Source organism: Ricinus communis, chromosome 2 (assembly GCF_019578655.1).
Source record: "Ricinus communis isolate WT05 ecotype wild-type chromosome 2, ASM1957865v1, whole genome shotgun sequence".
NCBI lineage: Eukaryota > Viridiplantae > Streptophyta > Magnoliopsida > Malpighiales > Euphorbiaceae > Ricinus > Ricinus communis.
The window spans coordinates 12310486-12325027 of record NC_063257.1 but is presented as its reverse complement, the minus strand read 5'-3'; the positions used below and the strand labels follow the sequence as shown (position 1 = coordinate 12325027).

At 33.4% G+C, this 14542-nt stretch overlaps 1 pseudogene; it reads left to right on the top strand.

Annotated features, from left to right (window-relative positions):
• The first annotated feature begins 5080 nt into the window (after positions 1 to 5080).
• On the top strand, positions 5081 to 7979 carry LOC125369260 (annotated as a pseudogene).
• The last annotated feature ends 6563 nt before the right edge of the window (positions 7980 to 14542 follow it).

Sequence of the window (14542 nt, the reverse complement as noted above, 5' to 3'; positions counted from 1 at the left end):
TATGCATGTGCAAATAGATTCTTGCTGTATTAGATGAATGCTACAAGCCCTTTGGCATCAAATGTTGATATCTTCTACTAATTGAAGATAAATAAGATTTAAACTCTTGGATGTTCCAACATTTAGATAAGACCATTTTATCATAAAAAGCTTATGAATGTTTCATTAGCCTTAGGATGTGGAAGAGTAGGACTCTTAAAAAGGTCAGGAAAGTAACAATTGTCCGTGTATATTCTGAGTGAACATTGCCATAGCCAAATAGTACAAACTGTTGTGCATTGCATATTCAAAAGCTGTCGTTGACAGCTCACTAGAGTGGTATGTTTGAGTCTCAATTTCTCCACTTTTCCTTGTTAAACACAAGATATTTCTGTGTGTTTCCAGATGCTATTTACTTGTCTATTTGCAACTGCTTATACACTTTGCATTTACAGTGGTAACAGAAACTACATATCTCTTAGGCTGTGTGGCTAATTTGTGAGTGTTTAGTTGGCTGAAAAATGAAGAACAAAAGAGCACCTATTTCAGCTGTTGGAATGGGTGGTTGCGGAAAAACAACTGTAGTTGCTTAGGCCTGTTACTGTCGAACTATAAAGGATTGTTTTCACTGTTCTGCTTGGGGTTACAATCTCCCATGGATATGTCATTGAGGATTTATTTAGAAGCTTAATTAAGCAGGTCTACCAAGCAAGAAATGAAACAGTTCCTATGGAGTTGAGTAGCATGAACTATCAACATGTAGTAGAGAATTATTGTGAACTATCTGGAGTCTAAGAGATACAGTTCAAATACTGATGGTTTTATGGGTCAATACTCTTTAATAAATAGATGAGTAACGTGTGTATATATATATATATATATATATATACAATTTTTTTTATAATTTAATATCGATAATTAACAGATATTTAATTATTTAAAAATTAATAGATTTATATCACTTTTTTATTAATATGCCATGCCACTCCTTTATGCACTACATTAGCAATCTAATAGTATTATGATAATATATTTAATTTTGCTAATGGAGTAAATCATTTATGTTGATTATTAAAAAAAAAAACCATATACTTCAAGTTGAAAATTGACTAAGCATTTTTTATATATTTTTTCTTTATTTTAATATTCATAAAGTTTATTAAATTACACTAGTTAGTTCCCCTGTTTATATTGATTAATTATAATATGTATTTTATTTATTAAACTTTATTACTAGTTTTTTCTGCTAGATTGTTTTGTGAGTGAGCTATCACTTTTATTTACAATACTAAATCTACCATTAAAAATGAAGCAAACCTCTTAGTGTAACTTGTCAAAATTTAAAAGGAGGTTAAAATAATCATTTTTATTTAAAATTTAAATTCTTTTATCCGAAAAATGTAAATTATAATTTCTTATACTTATTATTATTATTAGTAACTAGGAAAGAGAAAGAAAGAGTTGCGAGTTGTGACCATATCACTGGAGGGTGTATTAGTTTTTCTATTTAAGAATGTAGTAGTTTAATGTCAGCGAATCACAAAGATATTATAATTATTTATTAAAAATAAAAAAACCAATTAGTGGAATTTGACAATGTTAAAAATAATTAAGGTACATTTACAGAAATATGGGAATGTGGGCTGAAATTTTTTGTTTTTTACCGTCTTTTATTTTACGATTTTTTTTGAATTTTTTTATATTTTCTTTAAAAGAATTTATTTATATAATTTTTTTTTGAAACTGTATTAGTAGCTTTTAAATATATTTTTATTACTGTTAAATATTAATAATTTTATTTTAATTATATCTTCATGTACTTTAAGCTGCATTTGGTATATTTTTTGTATATTATGTTATATTTTTTGAAACATACATTTTCATATCATCAAAACACACTAGTCGCTATATAATTATAACATCATTTTGATATTTTATTGGTATCTTTTTAATATATTTTTAATTTTTATTTTATATTTTCATGTACTTTAAGCTGCATTTGATATATTTTTGGTATATTATAATATATTTTTTAAAATACATGTTATATCATTCAATTTCACAAATAAACATAAAAACATAAAATAAAAATGATAAATATATCTCATTTGGCCGATGAGAGCGGGAAATGGACACCAGGGCAAAAATAAGATGCCTGGACAAAGGAGTAGCTTTTGACATGCCTTTAAGATGACATCACTCTAAGATATGACAGTACAAGTTTCTAGAATGACAGCACTCTGACAGGCTCTTAGGATGACATCACTCTAAGGTATGAGGATCCAAGTTTCTAGAATGACAACACTCTAAAGTACGAGGATATATGAATAAATCGAATTCTGATATATTCATTCCTTATAAAGTATATATTCTTTCATTATTAGTATCAAGTTATTAAACATGGACTTTAGATTCATCATTTATAAAGTATATATTCATACTAATTAATATTTTTTAGTATTTTATTTAGATTAAGAAAATATTTAATAAGCTTAATTATAGGAAATAAATAGCTAATTTAGACTAAATGACTCTTCAATAGATATTAATATGTGTACTATATTAAATGAATCTTAAGTGTACATTTGATGAATTGGTAGCTTATAGATAATGAACCTATTATGTTTTAACCTATGGATACTGATTTGTTTATGCACAGATAATATATTGATTACTTATAAAGTGTATATTCATTTATTATTAGTATCAAGTTCATTAAACATGACTTTTAGATTCATCACTTATAAAGTGTATATTTACACTAATTAATTTTTTTTAGTATTTTATTTAGATTAAGTAAGTACTTAATAAGCTTAATTATAGGAAATAAATAGCTACTTAAGACTAAATGACTCTTCTATAGATATCAACATGTGTGTTATATTAAATGAATCTCAAGTGTACATTTGATGAACTTGTACTTTATAGATAATGAACTTGTTGTTTTTTAACCTATGAATATTGATCTGTTTCATGTATAGACGGTATATTCATTTATTATTAGTGTCAAGTTCATTAAATATGAACTTTATATTCATCACTTACAAAGTATACATTCATTTGTTATTAGTGTCAGATTAATTAAATATAAATTTATTAAATGTAAAGTTTAATAACCATGGGAGACCAATATATATCGAGTTGCCATACTGTTAAGAGTTTGCTACTGAAAATTCAGGTAGAATCGACACAGTTAAGACCTTGATTGGAGCCTAATGTCGGATAAATTTTATTTGCAGTCATTAAAATTCATATTTTGTAATAAAAAATAATAAGCTTTCAACTTGTAGCTAAATGGTTTCTAATATTTAATTTTAATAACACCGATAAGTTTTTCCAACAAATGTAAGAAAAAACTATATGGGCGGTTACTAAATTTTACATTTTGTAACAAAAATATACTAAAATTTTATTTTTAAAAGATACATATGCGGTAACTTTTTATAACAAATCAAAGATTTTGTACCTTTTTGTTACAGAATGTAAAGTTTAGTGGTCATATATATAATTTACTTTTAAATGTTTCAGAAAAATTCGTGGGTATTATTAAAATTAAAATTTAGCAACCATTTAGTTACAAAGTAAAGATTTAATCATTTTTTTTTACAAAGTGTAAAATTTAGTGACCGCCAATATAATTTACCCCAATGCCACACAAGCTTTTTGCCTCGATATGTTATGATGGTGAGAATTCAAGCGACCTGAGTGGTCTAATTGGCTTCCCTCTTCAAGAGCATTGTGTTATTTTAATTGAGCTTTCTGAATAGGCCTAGATTTTAATTGAAATAAAATAAATGTTAGGTGTTTAATTAATTCTCTTGAAATAGTTTAACAGTTTTTTTTTATTACCTTTTTCCAATAAATGAAGAGTATTTACAAAATTTTCTAAATTTATTATTCTAAAAATGCCCTTAAAATTAGCCATTAATATGGTTGTTACTAAAAGCATTGCTTAATTTATTTTAAATTTTTAACTCTTAGTCAATACAATAATTATGCTTAATCTGGGATGTCATCATAATGGGTGGCCTTGATTATGTGCTGTGTGAGATCAGTTTCTTTTTTATTAATAGATAAATTTCTAGGAAAGTTTGGACTTTCAGAGATATATGCCAAGGTTATCCACCTTCAACACATCTGTTTATCTGGTGTGCTTCTTATCCTCAATTTTGATGAATGCTGCTTCTCAGGGTTTGATTCATATTGTTAAGATTGCTAGAGATAGTCCTGCTATCAGGGAGGGCTTGCAATTAGCTTCTTATAGCAGTGAATTAGTTGCTGTCAGGAAAGGCTTGCAATTAGCTTTTGATTGTAGTGTGTCATGCATTGAGGTGGAATTGGATGCTTCTTTATTGCCTTAATTCAGGATGCTTCCTTTCTATCATAATTGGGTAATATTATCTCTCATATTCATAGCTTCCTTGTCATGCTTCATGTTCGCTGCTTTCAAGCAATTTCTCGCAAGTGCAATGATCTAGCGCATGCATTGTGTCACAGCCCGCAGGTTTCCCCTCGCTATATAAAGGTTCAAAGGCCAAAGATATCCATTCATTCTGGATGGAAGATTCTAGAATGTTCTGGAACCTTTTAGAATCTTCTGGAAGCTTATATAATGTGTAGATAAGTATGGAAGTGTGTAGAACATTCTAGATACTTAATCTTAGCCATTAGATCGAATGTATCCTCACCGTCCATTGAGGAGGTGGAGGCCTATATATAGCTTAGAGAATTCATTTGTAAGCATCAAGTAAATCAAGTTATAATCAAGCAATTTCTCTCTCTAAAGCTTTCCTTTGTTCTTCTTGCCATCCTAGCTAGCATTTTGCCTAGCATCTAAGAGTAAGGCTGACTAGCTTACTTGTTTACGTGAGAAAGTAGCTAGTGTCGCACGGTTCGTTGGTAGAAAAGACCAAGCCGGTGACAGTAGGTATCAGAGCAAGGTTAGACAATCGTTGAAATGGAAAAGACATCGGGAACAAGTGAGGCTGCTAGAGTTCCGGAAGAGCTAAGGCAACCCTAGAGTGAGGTTGTGAAGGACCAACCGGAAGCGTCCAAGCCACCAAGGAAGGAGAGAGGAAGGTCGAGGGATGTTGTGTCTGACATGGATGCCAGGCTAGCCAAGATAGATCTAACTGTGGCTGAGGGACAGGATACATTCGGGGACTTAGAGCAACGCATCGAGGAGCTCGAGAATGGGAGAGAAGAGCTTCAAGAAGGGGTGCAAGCTGCCTTGAATGAGAGGATATCCAAGTGTCAAGAACAAGCCAAGACCGTGGAGAAAACTCTCCTTGTCGAGGTTGTGATGTTGAGGGAAATGCTTGACGGGATGGTTGCTAGATTGGTGGCAACCGAGGAAGAGCTTATCCTCTGCAAGAAGGCAGCTATGCAGGGAAGTGGAAGTGTGCCTATGATAGTCTCTACTTCATCGAAGTTAGATGTTCCGAAGCCTAAAGATTATAGGGGCTCAAGGAACGCGAAGGAAATTGACAACTTCCTATGGAGCTTGGAGCAATACTTCAAGGCACTTGGCTTAGTAGAAGAAGCCAAGAAGGTTGACGCTGCCGCACTCTTCCTTGAAGATATCGCAATGATGTGGTGGAGAAGGAGGAGTGGCGACATAGAAAAAGGGACATGCACTATCAATTCGTGGGGTGAATTCAAGGAAGATCTGAAGAAGCAATTCTATCCCGACAATGCTATTAGAGATGCAAGGGCCAAGTTGCGACGACTCTCATATAAAGGAAGTATCAAGGATTATGTTAAAGAATTTACGGACACACTCCTTGAGATCCCCAACTATACCGATGAGGAGGCCTTGTTTACCTTCACAGATGGGTTGCAGATTTAGGCAAGGTTAGAGTTGGAGCGCCGTGATATCCAAGATCTCAACACTGCCATTGCCGTGGCCGAATCCCTGATAGAGATCAGGAGGCAAGACAAGTCCGAGCCCAGTCAGGATAAGAGTGGCAAGGGAAAGAGTGGGGGAGACCACCACTACAAAAAGGAAGGCTCCTACAGGTTTGGCAAGCCTAGAGAGGGAGGCAACCATGGCAGCAAGGATGACAAGGGTGGAGATAGACCACGTTTGAAGTGTTTCTTCTGTGATGGGCCGCATAAGGCAAGAAAGTGCCCTATGAAGAGCAAACTCTCTGCATTGGTCGAAAAAAGGGAAGAACGCCAACGAGAGCCAGAGGGGTCAAAGGTGGGATCGCTACAACTCCTCAGTGACATCAAAGCCAAATTCGGGATGCCTAAGTCCGAAAAGAAGGGCTGATTATTTGTCGAGACGAAGGTTGGAGGCCATGCAGTAGAAGCATTATTGGATACTGGGGCTAACAACAACTTTCTTGAGGTAAAAGAAGCAGAAAGACTTGGTATTAAGTTTACTAAAGAGCAAGGATGGCTCAAGGCTGTCAATTCGGCACCAAGTGCGACATTCGAAGTTGCACGAAATGTCAAAGTAAGCCTAGGTGAGTGGTCTAGCCCCTTGGACTTCTCTATTGTGACGATGGACGATTATAAGATGGTGCTTGGCATAGAGTTCCTTGATAAGGTAAATGCATTCCCACTTCCATTTGCCAACACCATGTGCATCTATGAGCAAGGGAATACTTGCATGGTACCGTTAATACGAGAAGCCACGCTAAAAGCCATGCAACTCTCGGCCGTGCAACTATCGAAGGTGGTAAAGAAGGCACAGCCCATATTCCTTGCGACATTAAAGGAAGAAGTTGAAACCTTACCGCAAGGCGAAGTGCCTAAAGAGATCATGGGTGTCCTAGAAGAATTCAGGGACGTAATGCCCTCGGAATTGCCAAAGAAGCTCCCACCGAAGAGAGAGGTGGATCATAAGATTGAGCTAGTAGAAAGTGCAAGACCACATGCGGCAGTTCCCTATCGCATGGCGCCTCCTGAGTTAGAGGAGTTGCGAAGGCAACTAAAAGAGTTGTTGGATGCTGGCTACATTAAGCCATCCAAGGCACCCTTTGGAGCACCGGTACTTTTTCAAAAGAAGCATGATGGATCGCTTCGAATGTGCATTAACTACCGGGCACTCAATAAGATCACGGTAAAGAATAAGTACCCCATTCCTCTGATTACAGACTTATTTGATCAACTTGGTGATGCAAAATGGTTCACCAAGCTTGATTTGCAATCGGGTTACTATCAAATGAGGATTGCAGAGGGAGATGAGCCTAAAACCACTTGTGTTACGAGGTATGGCTCTTTTGAATTCTTAATTATGCCTTACGGACTAACGAATGCTCCTGCCACATTTTGTACTTTGATGAACCGAGTATTCCAGCCCTTCTTGGACAAGTTCATTGTAGTGTACTTGGACGATATAGTGGTGTATAGCAAAACCTTGAAGGAACACATCCAACACTTACGATAAGTTTTCCAAGTGCTAAAGGAAAACGAGTTGTATGTCAAGAAGGAGAAGTGTGCCTTTGCAAAGCCAAAGGTAATGTTCTTAGGGCACATTGTGGGAGGTGGCAAGCTTAGGATGAACAAGGCAAAAGTGCAAGCCATCGAAGATTGGGAGCCACCGAGGAAAGTGACTGAGCTACGTTCTTTCCTTGGCCTCGTCAATTACTACCAAAGATTCATAATGGGCTACTCATCGATCGCATCCCCACTAACCGATTTTTTGAAGAAGAACAAAGTGTGGGATTAGGATGCAAAGTGTCAGAAGGCACTCAAGGGACTCAAGCAAGCGGCAATGGAAAAACATATATTGGCCTTACCAGATCACACCAAGGCATATGAAATACACACAGATGCTTCAGATTTTGCACTTGATGGTGTGTTAATGCAGGAGGGTCATCCTGTAGCCTACGAAAGCCGCAAGCTCAATGAGGCCGAGCGCCGCTATACAGTCCAAGAGAAGGAGATGACAACAGTAGTCCATTATTTGCAAACTTGGAGGCATTACTTGCTCGGGACCAAGTTCGTTGTGAAGACTGATAATGTGGCGACTAGTTACTTCCTCAAGCAAAAGAAACTCACTCTGAAACAAGTGAGATGGCAAGAATTCCTTGCAGAGTTTGACTTGTGATGGAGTACAAGCCAGGAAGGGCAAACTTAGTGGCTGATGCACTAAGTAGAAAGGTAGAGTTGTCTTCCATCACTAGCGCCAACTTTCCTTTGGTAGATCGTATCTAGGAGGGACTCTAGCATGACCTGCAAGCCAAGAACCTGGTGGAATTGGCGAAGAAGGGGAAGACTCGTCAATTCTGGCTAAAGGATGGGGTGCTCGTCACTAGGAGAAACATAATCTATGTGCCGAAATGGGAAGGCTCGAGGAAGGCCATCATCAAAGAATGCCATGACTCAAAATGGGCGGGCCATCTAGGCACGCATCGCATGTTGGCACTTGTGGAGCGTGGATATTTTTGGCCCCAGATGCGGGACGACATTGAGCTTTATGTTAAGACATGTCCTGTGTGTCAACAAGACAAGGTGGAGCAAAACAAACCCGCTGGTTTGTTAGAACCATTGCCGATTCCAGATAGGCCCTGGGAAAATATCTCCATGGATTTCATCACATGCCTACCAAAGTCTGAGGGATGTAGCAACATTATGGTAGTTGTGGATCGCTTTAGCAAATATGGAGTGTTCATCCCCATGCCTACAAAGTTTACGGCCGAGGATGCAGCACGCCTATTTCTCAAACATGTGGTAAAATATTGGGGCAATACCGAAGACCATTATCAGCGATCAAGATACTCGCTTCAGTGGAAGGTTTTGGATGAAATTCTTCAAGCTTATGGGTTTCAAGCTTAATTTCTCTACAAGCTTTCATCCCCAAACCGATGGACAAACAAAGAGGGTGAATGCCTTGCTAGAGTTATTCTTGAGGCATTATGTGAGTGCCAACCAAAGTGATTAGGCAAAGTTGCTCGATGTGGCCTAATTCTTATATAACTTGCAAAAGAGCGAGTCAACTGGAGCGAGTCCATTCGAGATTGCCACAGGACAACAACCCTTGACTCTACACACCCTAGCCATGGGGTATAAAGGCCCTAGCCTTGCAGTACTCTATATTATTATTAATTATTTTATATTTTTAAAATAATTAAAATAAATATATTAAAGGATCAAATCACCTTCAATTTATGAGAGAAAAAAATAACTTGTAGCTTATAATATAAAGTGCATATGATTGATTAAATAACTATCTCAAATTTGGAAAAATGCTACATATTTTCTTAAAACAATTAGTAATTCGGTATTATCATCATTATTCCTATTTTATTTAGTTAAGTCTTTATTTTTTATTTGTATAGTATAGAATAAATTATATTTTATATATAATTCAACTATTCAATAATATTTACCAAATATTTATATGAATTATCTATCAGTTATCAGCTGTAATCACAGATGAATCAAACAAATCCTAAATATGTGTTCGGAATCGTTGCTAGGTGTTGAGAAAGCATATTTAAAATTTTTTGATTTAATAATATTAGTTTTTTATAAACTGGTTTCACAAACATATTTTTGAAAAGAAAAACAATTTACCTACTTTTTGTAAAAGTAATTTTCAAAACTATTATAAAATAAAAATTGAAACTGAAAAAACACTTTTCCAACCTCAGTACCAAACACTAAATCAAAGTAGAAAAAAACTTGAAAATAAGGGTATCTTAAACACTTAAATTTTTTAATTTTTAATTTTTTAATTTTATTAAGAAATTTTTTTAATTTAAGTATATATCCCATTTATACATTAAATTATATATAAAAAGAATTATACTAGATATATATTTTATATATTATTTATACACTAAATTGATAGATATATATTTATTTATTTTAAATTATTTAAAATATAAAATACTGTTTCGTACATATCACTTCCTTATTTATACACACTTGATGGAATTATGAATTATCCTTTTGTCAAGCGCCACGGAAGTAGCATGAAGATAATTCTAGTAAGTACTAGTAGCTTAACTTATTTCTGTGAAGGGTGATCTCAAAATAAAATGTCACCAACCAGACAACCTCCTAATTTAGACCCACCTCAAGAGTTGTTTTTCTTGGGTCCAGAAAGAAACATAAGCTAGATCATAGCTCAATACCAGTTATGTAAATCCATTTTAGCAAGTTGTTTGCTCCAATCCCTGAAGAAAAATTATTGACCCAGCAAGAACAGAGGAGAATACCAGAGAGCAAATGGTAACAAAATTTACTTGAACCTCGAGACAACCTTATACACAATAATGAAAAATCTAGAAACCTGATTAGATTGCAAAAGAAACAAAAAACAATGGCTTTGACAAAAACCAGCTTATGCCTGTAATCAAAACATATATATATTATATATATATTTACCAAACTTGTACTAACACTTGCTTGCAAGTTTGGATGCTGAAAGATAGACTATTATCAAGACGGAAAATCTTCACAGGAAAAGCTTCTCATTTTTCTCCAAATTGTTGTCCTGGAGACCTGAAATATAAGGATCAAGATCAACGAGCATCTTCACCACTTCTCTCATGTTAGGACGAAGATTGGGAAGCTTGGTGGTGCAAAGGATGGCGATCTTCAAGACTTTAATCATGTCGCCTTGGAGGGATTCAGAGGCAACCTCATGGTCTAGAACCTTGATGACATTCTCACGGTCATTGAGATGTGTCCACACCCAGTAAACTATATCTTTACTTTCTCCATATGCCTCTTCAATTGGTCTCCTGCCGGTTACTAGTTCTAGTAGCACAACGCCAAAGCTGTATACATCGCTCTTTCCCATTACTTTAAGAGTATATGCCATCTCCGAAAAGCAAAACAAAACCTGTCAAAACTTCATTCCGATAGCAATCCGTATATCTACAAGGCATAAGCATATGGTCTATCCATTAGGCATTTTGGGGATGTAAACGAAGAATATCATCACCCTTGTTACAGATTTATAGTTTATGGTGCAGTTTGACATGGGAGGAAAGGAAACAGGATAGTTGTTATGGAACTTACCAGGAGCAATATATCCATGAGTACCAATGAGCTACTGTCACACCCTTATATGACACTTCAACAAGCTTGGCAACCCCAAAATCAGCAATTTTGGGCTCATAATCCTCATCAAGTAAGATGTTGCTGGACTTTATATCTCTATGAATAATTGGTGGAGAGCAATCATGGTGCAGATATGCAATTCCCTTTGCAGCTCCCAAAGCTATTTTATACCTCTGCAGCCAATCTAATTCAGGCTTCTCATCTTTGATCCTTCTCTGAAGTGCTAATGAAGAAGTGGGCGGATGGAAAGAGGAGGCACTTAGAATTTGAAAAAGGAGACTTAGTGATGGTAAAGCTCCTTCCCCATCAAAGCCGAAGGTTTGCTAAGGTGCATAAAGGACTAGTAAGGTGCTACAAAGGTCCTTTTCTAGTGGAGCAACGGGTTGGGAAGCTAGCTTATCGCTTGAAGCTTCCATCACACTTAGAGATGCACCTTCTATTCCATGTGAGCTTATTGAAGCCCTTCCATGAGGATAAGGAAGATCCAAGTAGGGACGAGTCAAAGAAAGCTCCAACAGCAATCACAACCGTATCCGAGAAGGAAGCCGAACAAATAATGGGACATTGGGTCATACCGAGAAGGGGTTCTCATCCAAGTTATGTCGAGTATTTTGTGAAATGGAAGGGATTACCCGTAAGTGAAGCTAGTTGGGAGCACGAGCTCACTTTGTGGAACTTCAAGGACTTAATCGAGGTCTATAAGGAGGACGTGATGAGGGCGTCGCTAAAATGAGTGGGGGAGAATGTCACAGCCCACAGGTTTTCCCTCGCTACATAAAGGTTCAAAGGCCAAAGACGTCCATTCATTTTGGATGGAAGATTCTAGAACATTCTGAAACCTTCTAGAATCTTCTGGAAGCTTGTATAATGTGTAGATAAGTATGGAAGTGTGTAGAACATTCTAGATACTTAATCTTAGCCATTAGATCGAATGTATCCTCACAGTCCATTGAGAAGGTGAAGGCCTATATATAGCTTAGAGAATTCATTTGTAAGCATCAAGTAAATCAAGTTATAATCAAGCAATTTCTCTCTCTAAAGCTCTTCTTTGTTCTTCTTGCCATCCTAGCTAGTATTTTGCCTAGCATCCGAAGAGTAAGGATGACTAGCTTACTTGTTTGCGTGAGAAAGTAGCTAGTGCCGCACGGTTCGTTGGTAGAAATGACCAAGCCCGTGACAATTGGCAAAGGAAGGAAGTAAACTTAGTTTTCTTTAGTTTGGATTGGGAACGATAATTATACCAATGGTCACTTAACTTTATATTAAGTTTTATCTTGGTCATATATTTTTTTATTTCATTATAGTTCTTTAAGTTTAAGTTAGATAGCAGATTAGTCATTTATCTGAAATTTAATGGTTTCATTCGCTAGAAGAATGATAATGTCTAAACTATCTAATGTTAGACTAACATATGTTCTAAAAAATTAACAAGTCACTATCATAGTCATCAAATCATTTAACCAAACTATTGAATTAACTCAAAACCAAATCCAATTTTTATAAATCTTAGGCTGCTGTTTTTTTCATTTTTATTCTTTTTTTATTTATTGTTACAATGACGTTCTCTTTTTCTAATTTAATTAATCCAGATTAATTATTTTTTATTTTTTAATCAAAATATTATTTCTAAAGTAAAAAAAAATAATCACAATAAACAAGAAAGAAAGAAAGTAAAAAATAAAAAAAGAAAGATTGTTCAACCACCAAATTAGTAATTTTTTTGCACTTCCTTGTATTTAGGGCTAACTACAAACATAATCATCAACTTTAATGCTTTTTGAGAATTTAACATGACTTTAATTTTGGCAATTCCAACACAAATTTTATAATTTTTTACAATTTAAAATATCAGTTGAAAATCCGATATAATTTTGTTGACATGGCACCAGAGTTGGCTGAATTACTCCATATAGACGCCACATCAAGAATCACACCTTCGTTTAATTGTAAACAAAATCACGAATTTTAATTTTCTTTGTAATTTTATGACGATTTTTTAATTTTGAAAAATTGGTAAATAAATTTAAATATTTAATATTTAAAATATAATTCAAATAGAATAAGTAAATAATAAATTTAATTACAATAAGAAAATTAAATATAAAATATTTAGTAATTAATATAAAATTTGATTACAATAAGGAAGTCATTCATTTAATTATAATAAAAATATAATAAATACTAAATAAAAAGAGTAAACTGGTGATAATTTTTTTATTTTTAAATCACTAAAATTATTTAAAAATCATAAATATTATTTTAATATTAATATTAATTAATTATAAAATTATAAAAAATAAGTAGGTTCTAGAATAAATTATTATGATTTATAATCTATAACTTTATAATTAATCAATATTTATATAAAGATTTTGTATGACCAATACTTAATTGTTTAACATAAACTAAAATTTATCTTTTTTCTTTATAAGATATGAATAAATACTTTTTATTATTTTATTTTAATCTTGTTAAAAAATATGGTTAATAATAGGGTTAATAAAGTAGGAGATTTCTTTTAGGTGAATTCTTACGAGGTCTTACACTATGTTGTTCTACGAAGATAAATCCCGCACTAGCTAAAGAGATTTTTTTTTTAAATTAGTTATTTTAGCAAAAACTTATTAATGTTCAATCTCATAGTGCATATTTAGAGTTTTTAAAAAAAAAAAAAACTCTAAATTGGGTATTATTATGATTATTATTGTTTTTGTTGTTATATAATTATTCATGAAAGTGCGGTTGTGATTATTGGAGGGCGAATAGGTATTTTTATCGTATTTTGCTAACTATTTAGTTATTGTATAAAAGAATAACAATCTAACTGTTTCTTTTTACAAAAACTTATATAGACTTTCATATGCCTAGAAGTTAAAACTACAAGATCACTTTTACTCTTTTTAGAAGAAATTAGATGATTGTACGCCTTCTGGGTAGATTAAAATATTATTAAAATAATTTTAATAATTTATTTATATAGATATTAATGAAATATAATAAAATATTAAAATATTATCTTTTTATAATTAAAATATCTAAAAGAAATAAAAAATTTAGTTTTAAATATGCATTGTTAAAAATGAAGGAGATAATAATATAGAGAAAACAATGAAAGTTATGATTAAATTATTAAGAGAAAAAAATATATTAAAAGAATACATAAATATCTTTAAAGAATAGAAAAATGTGCTATGTAAGAAAAAAATATTAAAATATGTGATAAAAATTTTAAAAATGTCAAAATATATTAAAATAACTTTAAAAAATAAAAAAATACATTTAGAAAAGAGAAAACGTCTCTTAAAATGCTCTTTCTATTTAGAGAGACTATTGATTTGAATTTAACTAACCTAGCATAGAAAAAGTAAAAATAAAATAAAATAAAATAAAGTTAAATTTATTTGTTCATAGAAAAAAAATTCATGACAAACATAAGAATAATGTAGAAATTGATTTAAAGAAAATGGAGGTAGCTTGTGAATAAAATAAAATAAATTAAATGATAAAATGAGAAAACTTAATAAAGGAAATAGGAGAA